Source organism: Phalaenopsis equestris, unplaced genomic scaffold (assembly GCF_001263595.1).
Source record: "Phalaenopsis equestris unplaced genomic scaffold, ASM126359v1 Scaffold218946, whole genome shotgun sequence".
Taxonomy (NCBI): domain Eukaryota; kingdom Viridiplantae; phylum Streptophyta; class Magnoliopsida; order Asparagales; family Orchidaceae; genus Phalaenopsis; species Phalaenopsis equestris.
In genome coordinates, this window is record NW_018237354.1 from 660258 (window position 1) to 680576 (window position 20319).

A 20319-nucleotide genomic window follows, 5' to 3' on the forward strand; every position below is an offset into this window, starting at 1 on the left:
CTAATAATTAATTTTGTTAGTAATCCATAGTTCATTAAATCTGCAACATTCCATCTTAAAAATTTTTTACAATATTCTAAGTGTATTGAAAGGGTTATAATATGGAAGTCAATTTTTACAAAAATTACAGAAACAAGTTTTTGGACTTACAATCTTCTGAGATATATAAGATATCCCATGCATTGGTTCATTTGATCCATACGAAAGAATTATTTCTTTCAGACATTCTATCATGTCATTTTTTCCGTTAATTTTATGATTTTAAAAATTTTATTTTTTATGATTTCCGACATTTCAAGTATATAAAGATATTGTAATTATTTTTCTCTATTGCTTTTTGAAATATCTAGAATTACTTTTGAAAAATATTCATTTTCTAAAAGTAAATTATTATATTCTATTTGTAATATGGAATATTTTTCTTTTTCTTCTTTTAATTCTTTTTCTAGATGCTGAACTTTAAGCTCTTGATTTGAAATAACTAATTTTTTGTAAATTTGTCGGTGTTTTAGGAAAAAAACCAAACTTGTTACACGTTCTTATCCATTTGTAATATTTTATTTTCATTTTGCAAAAAATTGATTTGATCATTAATTCCTATAAATGTTATAGTTAAACAATTTAGGGTATTAAGTATTGTAGAAATATCTATTCTATTACACCACAGATTAAAAAATAGGGTTGTTTGAAGATGATTTAATGATTTTTTTATTTGCACGTTTGGCCGAAATTGTAAATTTGTCCCTTGCCTATTTGGTAAGGCAAGAGGGTTAAAATGGACAAGATTTGACTGCATTTTTTGCTCCATTCCCGGAAGAAAATTAATTAAGTAAAAATTTTCCTAGGTTAGCAGATCTGAAGATCATTCTGATTTTTCTAATTTAGAAAATCTGAAGATCATTCTTGTTATTAAAAATTACATTTCTATTAATATCTGTCAAGCTCTTTACAAATAATATTTCTATTAATATCTGACTAGCTCTTTACAAATTACATTTCCATTAATATCTTACTGTCTCTCTATGGAGTTTTAAAATTCGAAGATTTTAAGTTTTTCATTGGTTTTTGATCACTCGAGATAAATAATCTGCCAAAAAATTTTTATCTCCTTTTATATGTTCGAATTGTACATTAAAACAATTTCCTTCAACAGTAGTAACGAAATTTACCCATCTTTTGCTTTAAATTTTCTTTTCAATTTTCTTTTTATAAAATTGTACTATTGCTTCACAATCAGTTCTTATAAGGAATTCTTTTTGTAAAAAAAATTTAAATTCATGTAATGCATTAATTACTCATAATATTTCATAATCTAAAAATGTCATATTTTCTGGTAATTGTTTAAAGCTTCATGAGTGCATCTGCATAATCGTTCGGTATTTTGATACGCTTCTTTATAAGGTTTTACTCTTAATTCAGCTCCCCATCCTTCTTGTGATGCATCGACTACTACTATTTTATAATTTGTTTCTAATAGAAAAGTTTTGGTAAATTTTTAACTTATTCTTCTATTTTTTGTATAACTTTTATATCTTCTTTATTAAAATATTTTTGCCCTATAGCGGATGTCTTTTTCTATAAAGATTTTTTAGTTATTCTTAGATTTTTGATATATGGACGAGCATAGTTTAATAATCCTAAGAATTTTTGTAACTGTTTTGTATCTTCCATTTTATCTGACAAATCTAATACTTTTTTAGATATATGATCTTGCAATTCTATTTCACCCTTACCAATTTTTTGACCTAAAAAAGTGATATATTCTTTAGCAATTTCAATTTTCTTATAAAATAATTTCATTCTTTATGCATAATTTTAAAACTTCTTCTACATGTTTATAATGTTCTTTTAATGTATGGGATGCTACTAATATATCATCTATATATACTAGAATGTAATCTATATGTTTGAATAAATTGTTTATTTTCTTTTGAAATATACTATGCGCATTCTTTTTAAATATATTGTTCATTTTCTTTTTAAATATATCGTTCATTATTTATGCATAATTTTAAAACTTCTTCTAAATGTTTATAATGGCATAATTAGCCATTCGTAGTGTCCTATAGGTGTAGTGAATGCACTATATTTTATGAATTTTTTATCTAATTTTATTTGCCAAAATCATGATTTATAGTCAAACTTGCTAAAATATTTTGTCTTTTATTAGATTTATTAACATATCCTTATCAGGTATTTCATATCCAACATCTTCAGTATTATCATATAGTCGTTTATAATTAATAACCATTGGAGTTTTTCCTCTTAAAATTTTTGCATTATTTCTTACTATAAATGTAGTTGTTTTATGTTCATATTTTGATGGTCTAATTAATCCTAAATCTTTCAATTCTTTTATTTGAATTTTAAATTCTTCTTTATCTAAAATGCTATATTCGGATTCTGTTGTTGTTATGACTAATTCTTTGTTAATTATTGGGATATTGGCAAATTCTGTATTTTGTTCCCAATGTTTCAAAGGATTTTCACCTATTATTTGAATCTCTTATACTAATTGAAATATTTTTTTCTAATGTTTTTGCAATCAGATATGTGAATATAGTTTCTTGTTTGTAGCATGAGTTTAAGTAGTTTAATACTTCTGATGGTACATCTAATTTTTTTTGTGTTATTGTTTCTTTTTGGTAACTCACCGCGCTTCTCAGCATAACTCGGATGTTTATCGGTCCAAATAATTGAGGTTCGTTTACTGATAGTTAAAATTTTTTCTACTTCTAAAATAAATTCTTTATTGTTGGCGTCATGAACTAAAATTTTTTGTAAACTATAGGTTTCAGTTAATTTAAATGTTTCATGATTAATAACGAATTGTATTTGGCTATTCATTAAGCATTTATCAAAGTTTAATGTGTAATATCCTACTAAATATGTAGTTCTATTTGTTGGATGATAGCTTTTAAAATTTCTTGGTAACAATTTTTTTGTTATAACTGATGTAGTACTTCCACTATCTATTAATGTCAGTACCTTAATTTGTGATTTATCTTCTAAGATTATATTTGCATTTACCATTATTAAAGATGTTGAGTAATTTTGGTAGGTGTTTGTTATCATTATTTCGGTATTTGTGTGTGCTAATTCTAATTTACTTATTGTTAACTTCACTTTTGGTTGAGATCTAGTTTTCTCCTTAGTAGCCAACATCTAGCCATGGACTTTTCTGTTGACTATTCCTATAGGATTAGAAAGGAACACTCGCCATTAGAAATTTAAAACTCTTCTTTGCTCAACTTGAAGTTCCATATATTAGTCCTAACTGCTAGCACTTAGTAGGTGGGGTCAATATGGGGGAACTCAAGATGAGTCCTTATAGGGCTATTTGGCCTTAGGGTCAACCCTCTGGTGGTGTAGTCTTGGTTGCTCTCACTCACACACTTGCACATTACATTTCCAGTCACTACCTTAAGCCTAAGTCTACCTAACTTTGACCCCTTAACCTTTTGGGAGACTCGTGTAGATGGTCCTCTAAACCCACCAGCCCTAGGCTAGGGTTTAGGCAAAACCAAAACATGGAGGACCCAAAGTAGAGGATTCTATTGTTCCATGGCTCAAATAGGGTGATTGACACCCCAATTTTACCAAAATACCAAACTTAGCCTTTTGCCCCCAAATATACCTAATTTACCAAAATACCCTTGAAAATCCAAAATTGGCCAAAATTCTCAAGATTACCCAAATAAAACAAATTTGTCCAAAAATCATGTCAAACCATTTCAAACTACCCAAATTGCCCAAAACATCCCAAAATTACCAAAATACCCCTCATTTAGCCAAAATTACCAAAGCCAAAACCAAAATACCCCTCATTTAGCCAAAATTACCAAAATACCCTTACTGACCCAAAATGTCCCAAAACCTCCAAAATCACTTCAAATGTCACCAAAAGCAATTTGAACCATTCCAATGAGCTCAATTTGACCAATTTTGACCAAAAACCCCAAATTGTCTTTAAAGGTCGAATTACTCCAATTGACCCCCAATGTCCACCACCTTGATCTCAATTTTCCCCAATTTCAATGCTAAACTCAAATTCATCATGCCCAAACTTGATTGTGACTAAATCCAGCCCAATTGACTCACATTGGAATCCAATTTCAACCCAAATCAAAAAGCCCCAATTTGGCCCAAGACCAAAATCTCACTCAATTGAACCCCCGAATCTATCCAATTCCTAAATCTATCCAACGAATCTATCCAATTGCCCAAATTTTGCATCATAAACTCTTCAAAACATTTCCCCACATCAAATTGATCCTTCAATTGGCCTTGGTCAAGCCTCAATTTCACGCTAAAACCAACTTGAACCAAAACCCCCAATTTTACCCAAAATTGACCATGTCTCCAAATTCAACTCAATTGAACCCCATAACCTCAAAAATTCCACTCAATTTCTATCCAAAACTTTTCATGACAATTATTAGGACCAAATTGAACCATTAATTGGGCTCTAGCCAAACTCCAGCCCAATTCAAACCCAAGTCTAACCCAACACCCCCAAAATTAACCAAATGTCCAAATTCCTCCAAATCAATTCAAATCACTCCAAAACTTTTCTAATCTACACCAAGTTGCTCGATCAATTGAGTCCAATGTTATGGCTAGTCCAGTCCAAACCCAACTTCAAGCCAATTTAACCCAAATTGAACTCATGCACCAAAATTGACCAAGTCATGCAAGTCATGCCAAATTGAGTCATGCCAAATTGATCAAACCAAAGCTTCTACAGCCACCTTTTGGGCCCTAGTGACCAGGCTAGAACACCTAGCCCACCCTACATGGGCTATGAACCAATGGTCCCTTGATTTAGGGGATTGCACCCCATTTTTTGACCTAACTCAAAATATACTTGCCATTAGTGTTTAACCATCATTAAGCACCCTCTGGCCTCCCTGAGCCCATAAGTGACTGAACTCTGGCCAACCACCACCTCAGCCGCCGAAAACAGCCAGCCCAAGGGAGCCCCAAATGGCCAAAATCCAAAATTAAACCTCCTTGAGTTGTTGAGTTGGCTAAGTCCCACATTGGCCATATGAGCCTTTCTTCCCTCCACCTCAGCACGCTTTAGCACCCAATTTGAAGCCCTGGGCTCCACCAAGCAGCCATGGCTATAAATGAAGCTCTCCACAGCTAAAAGGGAGAGTGATTGAAACCTTGGGGAAACTCTGCCAAAATCTCACCCGAGCCTCTCCAAACCTTCCTAAGTTCAACCCCCTTGCTCACAGCCACTCACAACCACTCCACCGAGTCAATTTCTTCACTGAAATTTGTTCCAAAACCAGGATAGATTTCTCCACAGCTCCACAGTGAACCAAACTCAAATTAATTGTGCACACACCATACCCTGAGTGAGAGAAGTTGATTCCCTGCAAAAGCGCCATCACAGAGAGTCTGTAGCATAGCCCTATACCAACACCTAAAATTCTTCTTGGTCGAAATCATACCTAGACAATTCACCACAACCCAGGACTTCATCTGGAGGTTCGTTGGACTGATTTGAAGCTGCTACAACCATCTGATTAAGGCCTCCCCTCTCAGACAAAGGTACTGAGCCTCAACCCTAAACTGAGCTTAAATTGATTCTTCATACGTATTTACTGTATTTCATACTGTATAAATCATATAAATGTGTTCGTCTTGAATAGATGAAGGTGTAGGAACAAACCCAAAGTTATTTGGTTGAGTCTAGCTCGAGATCTTAAAGTTTTAGTGTGAACGGCTTACGAGTTAAGTCAATTGGGGGCGATGAACGAATATCGTCAGATCGCGTGTTTATTCCATGAACGGTCGTGATGGAGTCGGACGGGGAGATGATACGAGAACCACGGGACGTGTGGTGCTGAGGTGGCTGGTGACATCGAATAGCAGAACGTCGAGTGTAAAGCTCGACACACCGTAGGATGAGGTGGTGCTGACTGGTTTAAGTAGAAAAATCTAGATTTATTTGATTTATTTAAAAGCCAGAACTTTGAAAATCCATATCATTTCATAGAAAAATCACAAAAATAAATTAAAAATACCCTCTTGCTTAGTGAACAAATGAGAATAATGTGGACTAAAAATAAAAATTATTTGTTAAATCTTTGATTTTTAATTAATTAAATACTCTCTATGTTCTTTCAATTCATTATCTCGTCATAGTTTGAAATTTTGAGGGTTTGTTCCTCATGACAGAGGTTATGTTCTCTGATTTTTGTAAGGTCAGAGGACATCTTTGTGCTCCTAACCCTAATTTTCAAACTAAGATGATAATTTTCAAACTAAGATGACCCTAATTTTCAAGCTTGAATGACAATTTTGGCTTAAATTAATTATATAAATTGAAATATCACTTCAAAAATTATGAGACAAATTTTAGTAAGTTCTGACTTTAGCAGGTTTTGTGTGGTCAAAGAAGCTTAGGAAAAATATTATGATGGTTTGAATAATTTTGTACATTTTGTATTTAATTAAGTATGTATATTTGTATTAATTTATGTAAATTAGATATTAATAAAAAATTAACAAAATCAATTCTAACAAAATCAATTCCACATTGTCTACCCACTATAATAATACCTTTATAAAAAGCATGTTTACCCGCTGCAAAAATTTGGAAATCATTTGATTAAGTTTAAGCACTAAAGTTAATTTTTTTAAGAAACATTGTATTTTTGTACAAAAATAATTATATTAAAATAAATACTTAGAAAAATTATGAAAAGTGATTTTTCTGAGTTCCTTGTGATAAGGAGTACTTAGGAAAAATAAAAGTTATTTTTAATAAAATACTTGATTTTTGAGCTATATTTTAAATTAAAAATAATTAAGAATAATTAAAATTTCCAAAAATATAAAAATATTTCAAAATATTCCTAATGGTTCCCTGATCACTTAGAACTCATTAAAATATTTTTCATAATTTTTCTAAGTTAAAAATAAATTTTTAAAGGTCCAAAAATGTGTTTTCCTATTTTCCCCATTAAAAATAATTATAATAAATAAATTAAAAATTATAAAAATATAAAATTTGTTTCTCTTAGTTCTCTGAACTCAGAGGAACTAAAAAAAATGAAAAGTGTTCTAAAACATACTTTCCATTTAATTAAATCACTAAAAAATCAATAAAGAGTCATAAAATTAAATTAAAATTTAATTTATAAGAACATGGAATTTTGCCTAAGTGCATTTCTAACCTAAGGGAACCTCTAACATTTTTCCCATAAACACAGAACATTATTTTGATTGATTAAAAAAATTAATGTGAAAATTTTATTTTCTAAGTTAAGATAATTATTTAAATTAAATAAAAATTTGAAAACCATGTTTTCTCCTCTGATGTTTTAGTTGCCCCGTGGGCAGGGTACACTAAATTTTTTTAAGTCATTTGAATTGTGTCTAATGAGTTATGAGGTGAAGAGCCCGAAGGGTAAAGTTGTAATTTTAGATTTTGGTACCTCAATCAAAATTTAGGATTAATCAAAGGGAAAATGGGTAATTTTGATCTTAATGAATATGTTTGAATGATTAAAACATAATCGATAAAAGTTAAAAACCAACATATCACCTTTCCATAATAAGAATAAAATTATAATTTGCTAAATGATCAAGATTTGGAAGTTAATCAAAATCAAATGATTTCCAAGTGATGGGCTTAAACTAGGGAGATGATGTTTCACTTATGATTAAGTCCACAATTAATGATGACCTAACTTCTTTTTAATCAAAATCCATATCACCTAAATTAAAATTCTAACATTTGTTAATCTTTCTCCCATTAGATTTATTAAGGGGCTTCGTAGTGATCTAGGCATGATTTTAGAACTTGTTTGACGGGATTTAGAAGATAGTATGATTGATGATTAACATCACCAAGCCCAACTTTAGTGGTGGGTACAAAAAATTTTAATGATTGAGACTTACCTTAGGAGCATTCACCTACATAACTTTTAAGTAAAATATCAATTGATTAATTGAGTACTACGTCCTCAAGATGGTTAAAATGTCAAGATTCATCGAGTAAAGGGTAATTTTAATTCTAATGGATTCATCGAGTAAAGGGTAATTTTAATTCAACCTGGGATGATTAATGGAACAATATGATAAGTTCAAAATGAACTCGAATGCTTCAAGAGATTTTAAAGCAGTTTGGGATCACTCCCTGGACACTTTGGAATCTCTTGGATATTTTGAAGGACAAATTGAACTTGTTATACATTGTTATAAAATCAGCCATTAAGATCTTTCGGGACTCAATAAGTCATAGATTGGGATTTGTTATATACACCTTCAACTATTCTTGTTTTAATTTTTCTACAATATTATAACTGCTTGTTTGTGTACTTTACTTTCTTGCAAAATTAAAACAATCATTTTTAAAATTAATCAAAATTTTCAAAAACCTAAAACAAATTGTTTCAAAGGTAACCATTAATCCTTTGAAATTTCACTAAACTTAAAACGTCCTTTTGAATTTATGAGAGTCCCTCGGAGGAGGTAACCCATCAAAGGACATTTTAAGTTTAGTAAAGAGATCTCCCCAGTTTAAATGAGTTGAGCTAAGTAAATTCAAAAGAAATAAGTGATACCAGAATGAGGGAACTGTGGGATACAAACGGGTGTCGCTTTAATCGACTTTAACATTCCCCTTGATATTTAAATAACCATAAGCTTAGAAAACACTTGATTTGACATCAGGGCTTGACACATTAGAAAACTTAAACTCCCTATGACGAGGAGCTTGGAGTTAGCATTATGGGCAGCATGGTCATCTTCAATATCAAAACATGTCTACACCAGCTAAACCATTTCTTAAAATTAAACAACCCAGTCATAGGATTTCGAGGTTATCCACATAGTGTGATATAAATCCTTAACTTATATTTAGGCTTTTGTATAGCTCTACTATACAATTTAAGCTCTAACTCGTTTTAGGATTATGAGGTTGTCGTTCGTCACGACCTAAATCCTCACATCTTCCAGACTATTTGTATGATCGTTTCACATGAATATAAACCCTAATTAATAAAAATCCTTTAAACCATTAGGAACGAAATAAAGAATTAGCTAATATCTTAATATTCAACAAAAAATTAGTCATAAGAACAAAAGCATTAAAATATAGACATTTAGATAAAGAAGAATTTAAAATTAAAATAAAAGAATTGAAAGATTTAGGATTAATTAAACCATCAAAATCTCAACATAGATCAGCTGCATTTATGATAAGAAACCATGCAGAAATTTTCAGAGAAAAAACTCGAATGGTTATTAATTATAAATGACTAAATGATAATACTAAAGACAATGAATATAAAATACCTGATAATGATATGTTAATAAATCTATTACAAGACAAAAAAATATTTTAGCAAGTTTGACTGTAAATCAGAATTTTGGCAAATAAAATTAGATAAAAAATCCATAAAATATGTTGTATTCACTACACCTATATGACACTAAGAATTTTTAATTATGTTTTTTCGCTTAAAAATGCACCTAGTATATTTCAAAAAAAAATGGACAATATATTTAAACATCTAGATTACGTTCTAGTATATAAATGATATATTAGTAGCATCTCATACATTAAAAGACCATTATAAACATGTAGAAGAAGTTTTAAAATTATGCATAAAGAATGGAATTATTTTATCAAAAAAGAAAATTGAAATTACTAAAGAATATATCACTTTTTTAGGTCAAAAAATTGGTAAGGGTGAAATAGAATTAGAAGATCATATATCTAAAAAAGTATTAGATTTCCAGATAAAATTGAAGATACAAAAGATTTACAAAAATTCTTAGGATTATTAAATTATGATCGTCCATAAATCAAAAATCGAGGAATAACCTTAAAATCTTTATATAAGAAGACATCTGCCACAGGGCAAAAATATTTTAATAAAGAAGATATAAAAGTTATACAAAAACTAAAAAAAGCAGAGAATAATTCAACAAATATAGAAGAAAAGATAGTTAAAGTATTTTAGCTCAAGAAATGATAAAATTAAAAGAAATTTGGTTTTGGTTTTACGAAAAATATGTAGAAGGTAAAAAATTTGAGTTTTAATGGCTATAGCATTACCTGAAGATGTTATAAGACAAAACATAATAATTTCACCTATGGAAACAAATAAAATTAAAAATTAATGGAAATAATAGGTAGAGGAGAAATTCTACAAATACTTAGAGATGATTTAGACAATGAAATAAAAAATATATTTAAAGAATTAAAAGAAAAAATTGATAAAAATCCGCATAAAAATTATAGAGATACAATAATAGAATTAGAAAAGATTTTAATGAAAGAAGTAGATGAGTTACTTGAGTCTTTTAACCGGTAGATCTCTTTAAATGGAAACCCACATCGCCCAAAAATTCTAGGATTCAATACCTTTCTAATGCTTTCAGTAGTGATGGTTGCTCTTTGACTTACATTGATGTTAATCTCTATAATGAGAATTTTGTAATTAATAATTCTTGGCTCATTTGTATTCGTAGTTTTGAATAGATTAAAGATATCAATGATCATATGAAGGTTGGTAAAGCTGCGGGTCATGATGGTTTCACGGCTGATTTCTATAAAAATTGTTGAAAAGTGGATCTCTATTGTCAGCAGAAATAATTTAGCCGTCAGTAAAGAAACCAAAGAATTATTTGTCAAAAATTACAGGAGGAGAAAATTCACAAATGTACCTATTGTCAAAAAAAGGAGAAACTATATAAGAAATATGAGAAAAGCTTGAAACAAAGAGTAATGAGAGCCAGATGTAACAAGATAAGCATAAAGACGTACCAACAAACTATTCTCTAACAAAGCACCATCTAATGAAGGAGAATATTCCAAGAATCGTTCCCGTAAAAGCAGACTAACCCTTATCAACAAAAGATATTCCTAAAATTATTTCGCTGAAAGTAGATGGCCACTAACTCAGTCAGACTGCAAAGTAGCATCAATTATTTCATGTAACGTCAGCTATGATGATTTATGTACTCTTTTCTTTTCTATTTAAGGCCTTCTCTCTTCTACTGAGGAGGTAGAGCGAATTAGGATTTCTTCTTCTTCTCCTTCTCTTGTAAGATTAAGATGTGTGTTTGTCTTTGTGACTAATTATCTTCTTCATGCTCGATGTCTGTAAGTTTGTCTTTTAAGTATTAATGAATGATATGTTTTAGTTGTTTGTTTGAAGTTATGTTTTTTTTCTATTATGATTTTTTATTTTTTTCTAGCTACGGATAATGTAGGAAACAAACTAATGTTGTGCTTTAAATCTCTGAAGTACTTGCACAAGGTTGTGGTCTACAAAGACATGTATGGTCTTGTTGAGCCTTTACTTTCTCTAGAAAACCACAAAGAATGATGCAAGATGAACTGGAGATTTTAAGGTTAAATCCTAGAATAGATAGAGATCATAATATGATTACATTATTTTGAACTTTCATGTAGAAGCATAATTGACCCTAATACTTTAAGATAATCTTTCAAATAAAATAGTAGGAAGAAATTCTTAAATATGGAAAAAGAGTTTGAAGAATTTGATATAAGATTACGACAATTAAAGAAAAATTATATGAATCATATTAGAGAGATAGAAGAAGTATAGTATAGATTAAAAAATAATATAAATTTAGAAAATACTCTTCATAAAAAATCATTAAAAATAGGAGAAACTTCAAGTGCATCTAAAGCTTATAAAATGGTATCAAAGCCATATGATCATCTAGCAAATACATATAAATGTCTAAAACATGAAAATTTTTTATGCACACCTACATTGTCTTACGAATCTTCTATTAGCTCTTACAAACAACAAATAAAACATGACAAAGAATTAAAAAAATGTTTACTTATAGAAGAGCTTAAAGCAAGTGTAGAAGATCTTGATGTTGAATAAAAATTACCTTTACCAAGAATTCAATAGAATTTGTGAACTACTCCAAATTAATATAAAAATAAGCACTTAGAAGTATTCCAAAAAGAACTAATTTTCATATAAAATCTCCTTTAGAAAGTTCAAATGAATGGATCATAATAAATTATATGATTTTAAAACAAGTTGAACTAGATCTTTATTCAAAAAGTATATCTAATGAACAAGTTAATCTATGGAATTAAATTTAAATCAGTTAGAAAATATTAAACTTTTTAAAAATATAATCTAGTTTAGATATAAAAAATTGCCAAATAAAGAGAGTACTTCAAACATATATGAATTAGGAGTAAGATTAATCCAAAATCAATAAATACTGAATAGCAATATAGCCATAGCCGCTATTTTAGCAAAATGTTGTAATTTAGAGAAGTTTAATACTAATTCAAAAATCCTAAGATGGACAAATATAAATAAATATAACTCTTCATAAAATATACAAGGAGCTATACGTATAAATAAAGTCATTTCATTTGACGATCATTCTTTCAGAAAATGAGACAAAAGATTTAATTAATGTCTTAAATGAGCAATTTATGGCTACACCTACACCTACTAATTATCCATTTGTTGACTCTCCTTCATCCAACCAACATATGAGATTACTCTTTTCTTCAAATACCAACGAAGCTAGTCCAAGTCAACACACAAGTTCTTATCTCTGTTATTTTCCTGCTAGTGTTAGATGTAATCCAACATTCAGAAATATAATAGAATCTAGAATTGAAGGCAACAAATCTAAGCCTATAAGCGGACATGGTATTTATTTAAATATAGACTGTAGTAAAAATATGAACGAAAAAATTGATAAATGAGTAATAGAAAATAGCGTAGCCATATATAATTATAATATAAAGGGAGAAGACGTCCTTGGATTTTTAGAAAATACACTTACGGGAATTGTAAAAAAATGGTTTTTAGGACTAAATAATAATAAAAAATAAGTAATAAGAAATACTTGTTTATCAGAAAGAAGTATAAGAAAACCTAGAAAATGGCCAATTATATAAGGAGATTTCATAAAACGTGAATTTTGAGGATACAAAATTAGATACCATACAGAAATAGAAAAACAAAAACATCAGTCAAATATAGCAAAACAGATAATAATAGCATTAAATATATGCAGTATCTATTATTTAAATGAATATAGTTGTGAGTATAAAAAATTTTCCTATGATATTCTAGCTGAAGACCGCTCGTTATATTTAGATATATATTTTTATAAATTACCCGAATCATATAATATTATATGGAGCCAAGAATTCAAAAAAAAATACATCTAGAAGACATCACTCTAGGAAGTCGAATACACTACGCTTTAGAAAAAACTAGTTGAAGCATGTCTGCATATAGAATTACATAAACAAAATAAACAATATAAACAATCATTGTATTGTGAGAAATATGACTTCCCCCAACAGTGGGGTTGATCTTCTTCTTCTCATAGCAAATGCAATTGTCCTGCAAAAAATAAAAAGAAAAAGTTCTTTAGAAAATACAAAAAAGACATTTCAATCCAAATAAAAGAATATTTAGAAAAAGAATAATAATGCAGATAATAGGAAAATAAGATGTTAAATTTGCAAACAAGAAGGACATTACACAATAAATGTCCCAAAAAAAAGTAAAATAAGTCGTAAAATTTGTAGCTATCATAAAAAAAAATAACCTAGAACCTATTTTAATATTGTTGAAATTGAAAGAGAAGAAGAGATATATCAATTATCAAAAACTGAAGACATTCTAAAAAATAGAAACCATTCTGATAATGAAATAGAAGAATATTTATATTCAGATTAATGGAAGAAAGCTCTGAAACTGATATAATGAACAACAATTATATTCAATATGAAAGACATATTACTCTATCTGAATATGCCTATAGCAAAATCAGAAAAAGAAAATTATCATTAGGAACAAAAGACTGTTTCGACATTCCAATATTTTTATGGAAAAGATCTATACACTATAGTATTAGATAAGGAGAACATCCCATAGATATAATAAACATAGAAGGAAAATCTATACACTATAGTATTAGACAAGGAGAACATCCCATAGATATAATAAATATAGAGGGAAAAATTAAAATATCTCTATACAATCAACAAATCAAAAGACAAGATTTAGAAAGAATCAAAAAATCATGAGAAATATAAACATATATTTTTTGGTGGAATTCAAATTCTAATCAAACCTTATTTCCGAAAAGTTACAGATAGCCCAATCACTATCTAGATATATGATGATAGAAACTATACACTCTAAAAAAGATGCTTTGTTAGGAGTTATACAAGGAAATTTATGTTATTAAACCTTAATGTTTAATTTAGACCCTAATTATGTTGTCAATATAAATAATAGACACCTTCATAGATCTCTAACATTAAAACATAAATTAGATATAGTATTAAGAGAAGGAAATGATGTTTATAGCATCACATATCAAACTACATATGCCTATAGTAATCAACACAATACAGTGGCATTTAAACCACAGATCGATCCAATCCATCCAAACCAACTCTTTTCACATATAGGACAAACTATACAACCCGAAAAAATTAAAAGCCTGTGGCTTATCATTTTCTTCCTGCTCGATATCTGTAAGTTCATCTTTTAAGTATTAATGAATATTATGTTCTGGTTGTTTGTTTGAAATTATGTTTTGTTCTATTATGATTTTTTATTTATTCTAGCTACACATAGTGTAGGAAACAAACTAATTCTATGCTTTAAATCTTTAAAGTACTTGCATAATGTTGTGGTCTGCATAGACCTGCATGGTCTTGTTGAGCCTTTACTTTCTCTAGAACACCACAGAGAAGGATGCAAGATGAACCAGAGATTTTAAGGTCACACCCTAGAATAGGTAGAAATCATAATATGATTACATTATTTTAAACTTTCTTGTGGAAGCATAAATGACCCTGATACTTTAAGATAATCTTTCAGACAAAAAAGTAGAAAAGAATTATTAAATATGGAAAAAAAAGTTTTAAGAATTTGATGAATCATATTAGAGACAGAAGAGGAACAATATAGATTTAAAAATAATCTAAATTTAGAAGACGTTTCCTCCCATTACGAGGAGCTTCTTCCCGACTTTCATTGGATGTCCGCAATTTTCGCAGTGGTGAGATTCCCGAACCCTTCTCTTTTCGTTTATAGCTAGCCCTAAGGTTTAGTGTCGCTAGGCATGCAGGTTCGATCGCCCACACGAAGTGCGTTTGCCGGCGCGACCACGTTCCTATGTGATGGGTTGTTTGCTTTCATAGTACAAGCTTTTAGGTTAGAATTTTTCGTGCGTGACCAAACACCCTTCGTAGAGCTGAGCGAACCCCCTTTGGCTGCAAACCTCAACATATGTCCTATGGGTTGGAGTTTCAATCTCCCCCTGCTTTGGTTTTTCAATTTCTTTAAATTTGGGATGAAAAATTTTGCAAAATAAGAAAAGCTTCGTAGCTAGCTCACTTTGCAAAACTTGGAGGAGTTGTGAAACGGGAGAAGCTTTGTAGTTAGCCCATTTCACAACCTCGTGGAGAGCTTCCACCTTAGAATCACCGGGGAGAACTTCCGCCACATGCCTCGTCAAAGCAGGAGGCGGCTATGCCGCACATCCAAGTGCCTAAAACTTTAGGTACCTAAATGAGGATGTTAACACGAGTCTGATTGTTATCGAGCATAGTTGTTTGCCTTAGATTGCATCAAATATCTTGCATCAAGCATGTTGCATTCCACTTTGTCCCAAAAGGTCGCCCCGGCCGGGTCGACATTTCATTTTACCACGCCTGCCGCCCAAGCCTGGTCAACACTTCACTTTGCCACGACCGGCCGCCCCTGCCAGGTTAACACTTCACTTTACCACGACCGGCCACCCAGACTCGGTCAACACTTCACTTTGTCGCGATCGTCGGCCTCAGCCTGGTCGACACTTCACTTTAGTTCGACCGGCGGCCTCGATCAGGTTAACCAAACAATTTGTTTCGACCGGCAGTGTTGGCCCGGTCAACCGATAACTTTGACTCGACCAGCCACCACAGTCCAACCAACCGATCACTTGCATGGTTGTATGTTTTTACATTATTTTGCATGTTTGTTTGCATGTGTCTATTTGTTTGCTTGCACGATGCATCACATCTTGCATGTGTTTGCTTGCATTTGCATGATCACTATTTTTTGTTTATGTTGCACCTCTTCGGGTCGTTGCCTCCATCACATACACAGTTGTAGTGCAACGTCCTCCAAGACATACCCATCTTCAAGTCAGTGCCTCCAGGGCACACACACATTCGTCAGGCCCTGCCTCCTCGGCACGCTCGTCTTTTTAGTCACTATCGCCACGACATGCCCATTCATCGGGCTCCTGCCTCCTCGGCACGTCTGTCTTTCTAGTCATTGTCGCCACGACACGCCCATTCATGCACGTCTGTCTTTCTAGTCACTTGTCTCCACGACACGCCCATTCATTGGGCTCCTACCTCCTCGGCACGCCCATCCTTCGGTCACTGTCTCCACGACACACCTGTCCTTCTGGTCACTGTCTCCAAGGCATGCCAACTTGTCGGGCCCCCCGCCTGCTCGGCGGACGCATCTTTTCGAGTCCCTGCGTCCGCGACAGACCTATCTGTTGAGTCATCATCTCCACGACATACTCACCATTTCTTTTGCATTACTATATGCATTTGCATGTTTGCATGGATAGCGAGTCAAGCTCGATAGAAAATTGAATCCCATATCGGTCATGATGTCTTAACGATCATTGTTTGCTGGGTTGAGCTCGACAAATAATGCAAGTTAAGTTATCGAGATTGATACGAGTATGATTATGCTAAGGATCCAAGGATCTAACTCGTGTCACATTGTATGTTACGAACCCGCATTTAATGACCCTTATTTTGAAAACTAAAAAAAATATAATTTTCTGCATATTACTACATTCACCATGATTTTAAAATTATGCATGTAGCAAACTAGGTCGTATATAAGGCCAACTCCTCTTTCAACATCCACCTTGAGTAACATCCTTTGGATCCCTTGGATCTTTAAAGCGGGGTCGGCCAGGCGACCTCGTCAAAGTCATCCTATACCCGGAGATTGGCCCTTCACTTAGATGTTGGTTAAAACATTTTCGCATTAGATGGTGTGTTAGACTAGAATTAATGATGCTAGGTAGTCCTTTTTGACACCTCTGGTTATTATTTTGTGACATTTTTTTGCGCTAGCCACGCGTCATCTTTTTTTACGGTATTTTTGTGTGTTTGCACCCTGCAAATACATAGTAGTGTGTTAGGGCGTTCTTCTGTAGGGAGTCGTGTCTACTTATATGCGCACACACACAGGTACACTATGAGGGAGCATGTAATTATTTTTGACATTGTTGCTTGCAGGTGTTATTTATCTCCCTCACTTATAAGGAACGACTCATTATATGTGTTGCATAGCTTTCCTCACTGACACTTGTTTTCATGCAGGTAACGTCTTTTTTTTCTTTACTTTTCCTATGTACTTTTTAGAGACTTAGGAGAGTCCAGTAGCAGAAATAAGATACGTGCACGGGTTCCAAGACATTTGGAGCGGGAACCACATGAAGGGGCCTAGAAGCAGGTGTTCGTGCCCCGTATCTTAATTCTGCATTTGATATTGACGTATAGAATTAGGACCAGACATGTATATGCGGAGTCCGATCGCTCTTTTTTTCTTTTGGGACATGTTATCGACCCAATGACATCAGTCTGGTTATTATTTTGTTTGGCATGTCTGCATGTTTGAATTGTTTTTTATTGTTTATTTCTATGCATTTGGAATTCGGGTCTGTGGTACTTTGGCTCGGCTACCTTTACCTCTTAGGGTTTACTCCTCCCGTTCCTTTGACTACCCTTGTTGAGTCCTTTCGCTCTTATTGACTTTGTTGGTATCATCTTGACGACCCGATGCCGATGACTTGCAGCCAGTTTGGGATACGATAATTTATCCTCTGCCCTTATGGCTCGAACGTGCTTTGATGTATTAGGGTACCCCCGTCGAGGTGATTATTAGTTCTTCCATGGGTATCATATACCAATAACTCGCTACCTACTTGGGATGTGAGAGAGTCACTTTTTGCCCAATGGCTTAACCAGAGCTTTGTAGCATATGGGCATTACCGCAGGAATAACCTCTCTTTAATAACTTATTTTCCCAGGTCTGCGATAATACTAGCGAAACACATTTTATCGAGAGTACTTTTGGGTATTTCCCAAAATGTAATTAACCAAGTGGGACACATCTCCTATGGAGTACCTTGACCCCAGAACAAGCATCTACCTGAATCTCTGGTTATGGGTAGCCTACGTAGGTATTCTTTCGCGAAAATTGGTCCAAGATGCCCCATCCGACCTTATTTGGGCGGATAGACATAACCTATTCTTTCAAGGTTTATCGCACATAGACTCTCCACGTTTTTGTTTTTATTCTTGTCTGTCATATTTGTCGCATATCCATCTTTTTCGGTTCATTTTTTCTCCGAGTCATTCATATGAACCGAAAGAGAGATTTATTCGGAGAAGAGAAGTATACGACAAACGATAGGCTGACGACTCCTTCAAAAATAAAAGAGATAAAAAACATAACGGAAGCAACTACTTTTCCTATGTATGAAAAGAAGTATTTTACTGTTTGAAATCAAAATGGTGGTACTTTTTATATGATATAAATCTAAAAAGCAAAATTTTAGTGCTAGATATGTAAATACACAAAAATTTGGTGGTATGCATGTAAATGCCATAAACAAATAATGATGGACGGACGGATACTCACTTGTAAGGAAGTTTAAAGCACTTCACTGGAGGAACATTGTTCTCTTGATCCATTACATTGGCAAAATCTGCAGACTCTTCAAGGCATGTCAAGAATAGCGTCATTGCTTTATCGTAGCGAGTTGTCACGGACAAATAGTCCCACATTGGCTAGGTGTAGGGCCGAAAAGCAGTATTTAAGTCCTGGGCTGCCCCCCTCTCTTAAGGGCTCTTTTGGGATGTGACAAGTGGTATCAAAGCAGACTACTGTCTGCCAGGTGTGTGGACTCTCCATGGTCCAGTGGGACCCTCGGTGGAGCCGATCCGTGACGAGGGCGTCACGTGATTGGGTGGAGGAGAATGTCACGGACAAATAGTCCCACATTGGCTAGGTGTAGGGCCGAAAAGCAGTATTTAAGTCCTGGCTGCCCACCACCCATAAGGGCTCTTTTGGGAGGTGACAGAGTGCTCCAGAACAAATTTATAGGACCAAACCTGGCAAGAAAATAGATGAATTCTCTTCAGATTAAGAAAGGAAACAAACAAATGCCATGTTGTTTTTACTTCCTTCATTAAAAGTTAAGGGGCATTTGCATACATACCACACCATCCTTATGTATTTACATCTAAACAATCATGTTTACATGCATATCATTCAACTCTTTAACATCACATCAAAAATATCACAATTACTATATGTTTAAAAGTGTAATACATCTATTCATGCATAGGTTTATGACACCAAGATGTTATAAGTGTAAATATCAAACTTTGGATGTATGTAACTCTTGAGAAAAACACTTTTACAGATTATATATAAGGAAGAAATCTATTCATGCATAGATTTATAACACCAAGGTGTTATAAGTGTAAATATCAAACTTTGGATGTATGCAACTCTTGAGAAAAACACTTTTACAGATGATGGAAGAAAATGCTGACAAGAAAGATGAAATCAAATTGAATGGATAGACATAAGAATTCCTTGAGAAAAACACTTTTACAGATTATATATAAGAGTTACATACATATCACTGAATTGCAATGTATTTACATATCTAACACTTAAACTTCAATTTTTACCAACATGCCGCCTTACCTAGCTTGAGGTGCATTTCACTTTTATAAAGTTAAAATAGTGGTATTGTGTGATATGAAAGATTTGGGCGGTATAAACGTAAAATGTAAAGTTCATGTGTTAAATATGTAAATACATAGGAATTGAGTGTTATGTATGCAATTGCCCGTATATATAAATGAAATGCTATAAGGAAAATACATTAAGCTCAAGCCAAAAGAGCATGACCAAAAGAAGTTAAATGGCAAGGTTAAAAAGAAAAGGTACAGAAAGCATTAGGCAACAAATGGCATATAAAACAAGTAAACCAAGAGTTTTGCATATTTTTAGGCTGAAATACCAGTGTCTTGGGGAGACAACCAAGTCAAAAATTGTTGATTGTGCCGAATTCCCCATCATGCCATATAGGGAAGGCATTAGTTGACACATTGGTCCGCTTCAGCAACTCCTGGTGTGCTTGAAACACTTCTATTTTAGCCAAAATTGCATCTCTCGGAGACATGAAAATGAAAAACCTGAATGCGAAAGAGAT

The 20319-nt window shown here is 32.6% G+C and overlaps 1 long non-coding RNA gene across 1 annotated transcript; it reads right to left on the reverse strand.

The window, feature by feature from the left end:
* Positions 1 to 13198: 13198 nt before the first annotated feature.
* On the reverse strand, positions 13199 to 18847 carry LOC110037355. Its single transcript, XR_002295324.1, has 2 exons — positions 18732 to 18847; positions 13199 to 13394 (listed from the first exon to the last, which is right to left on the reverse strand). It is a non-coding gene; the product is annotated as an uncharacterized LOC110037355 (long non-coding RNA).
* Between the last annotated feature and the right edge of the window lie 1472 nt (positions 18848 to 20319).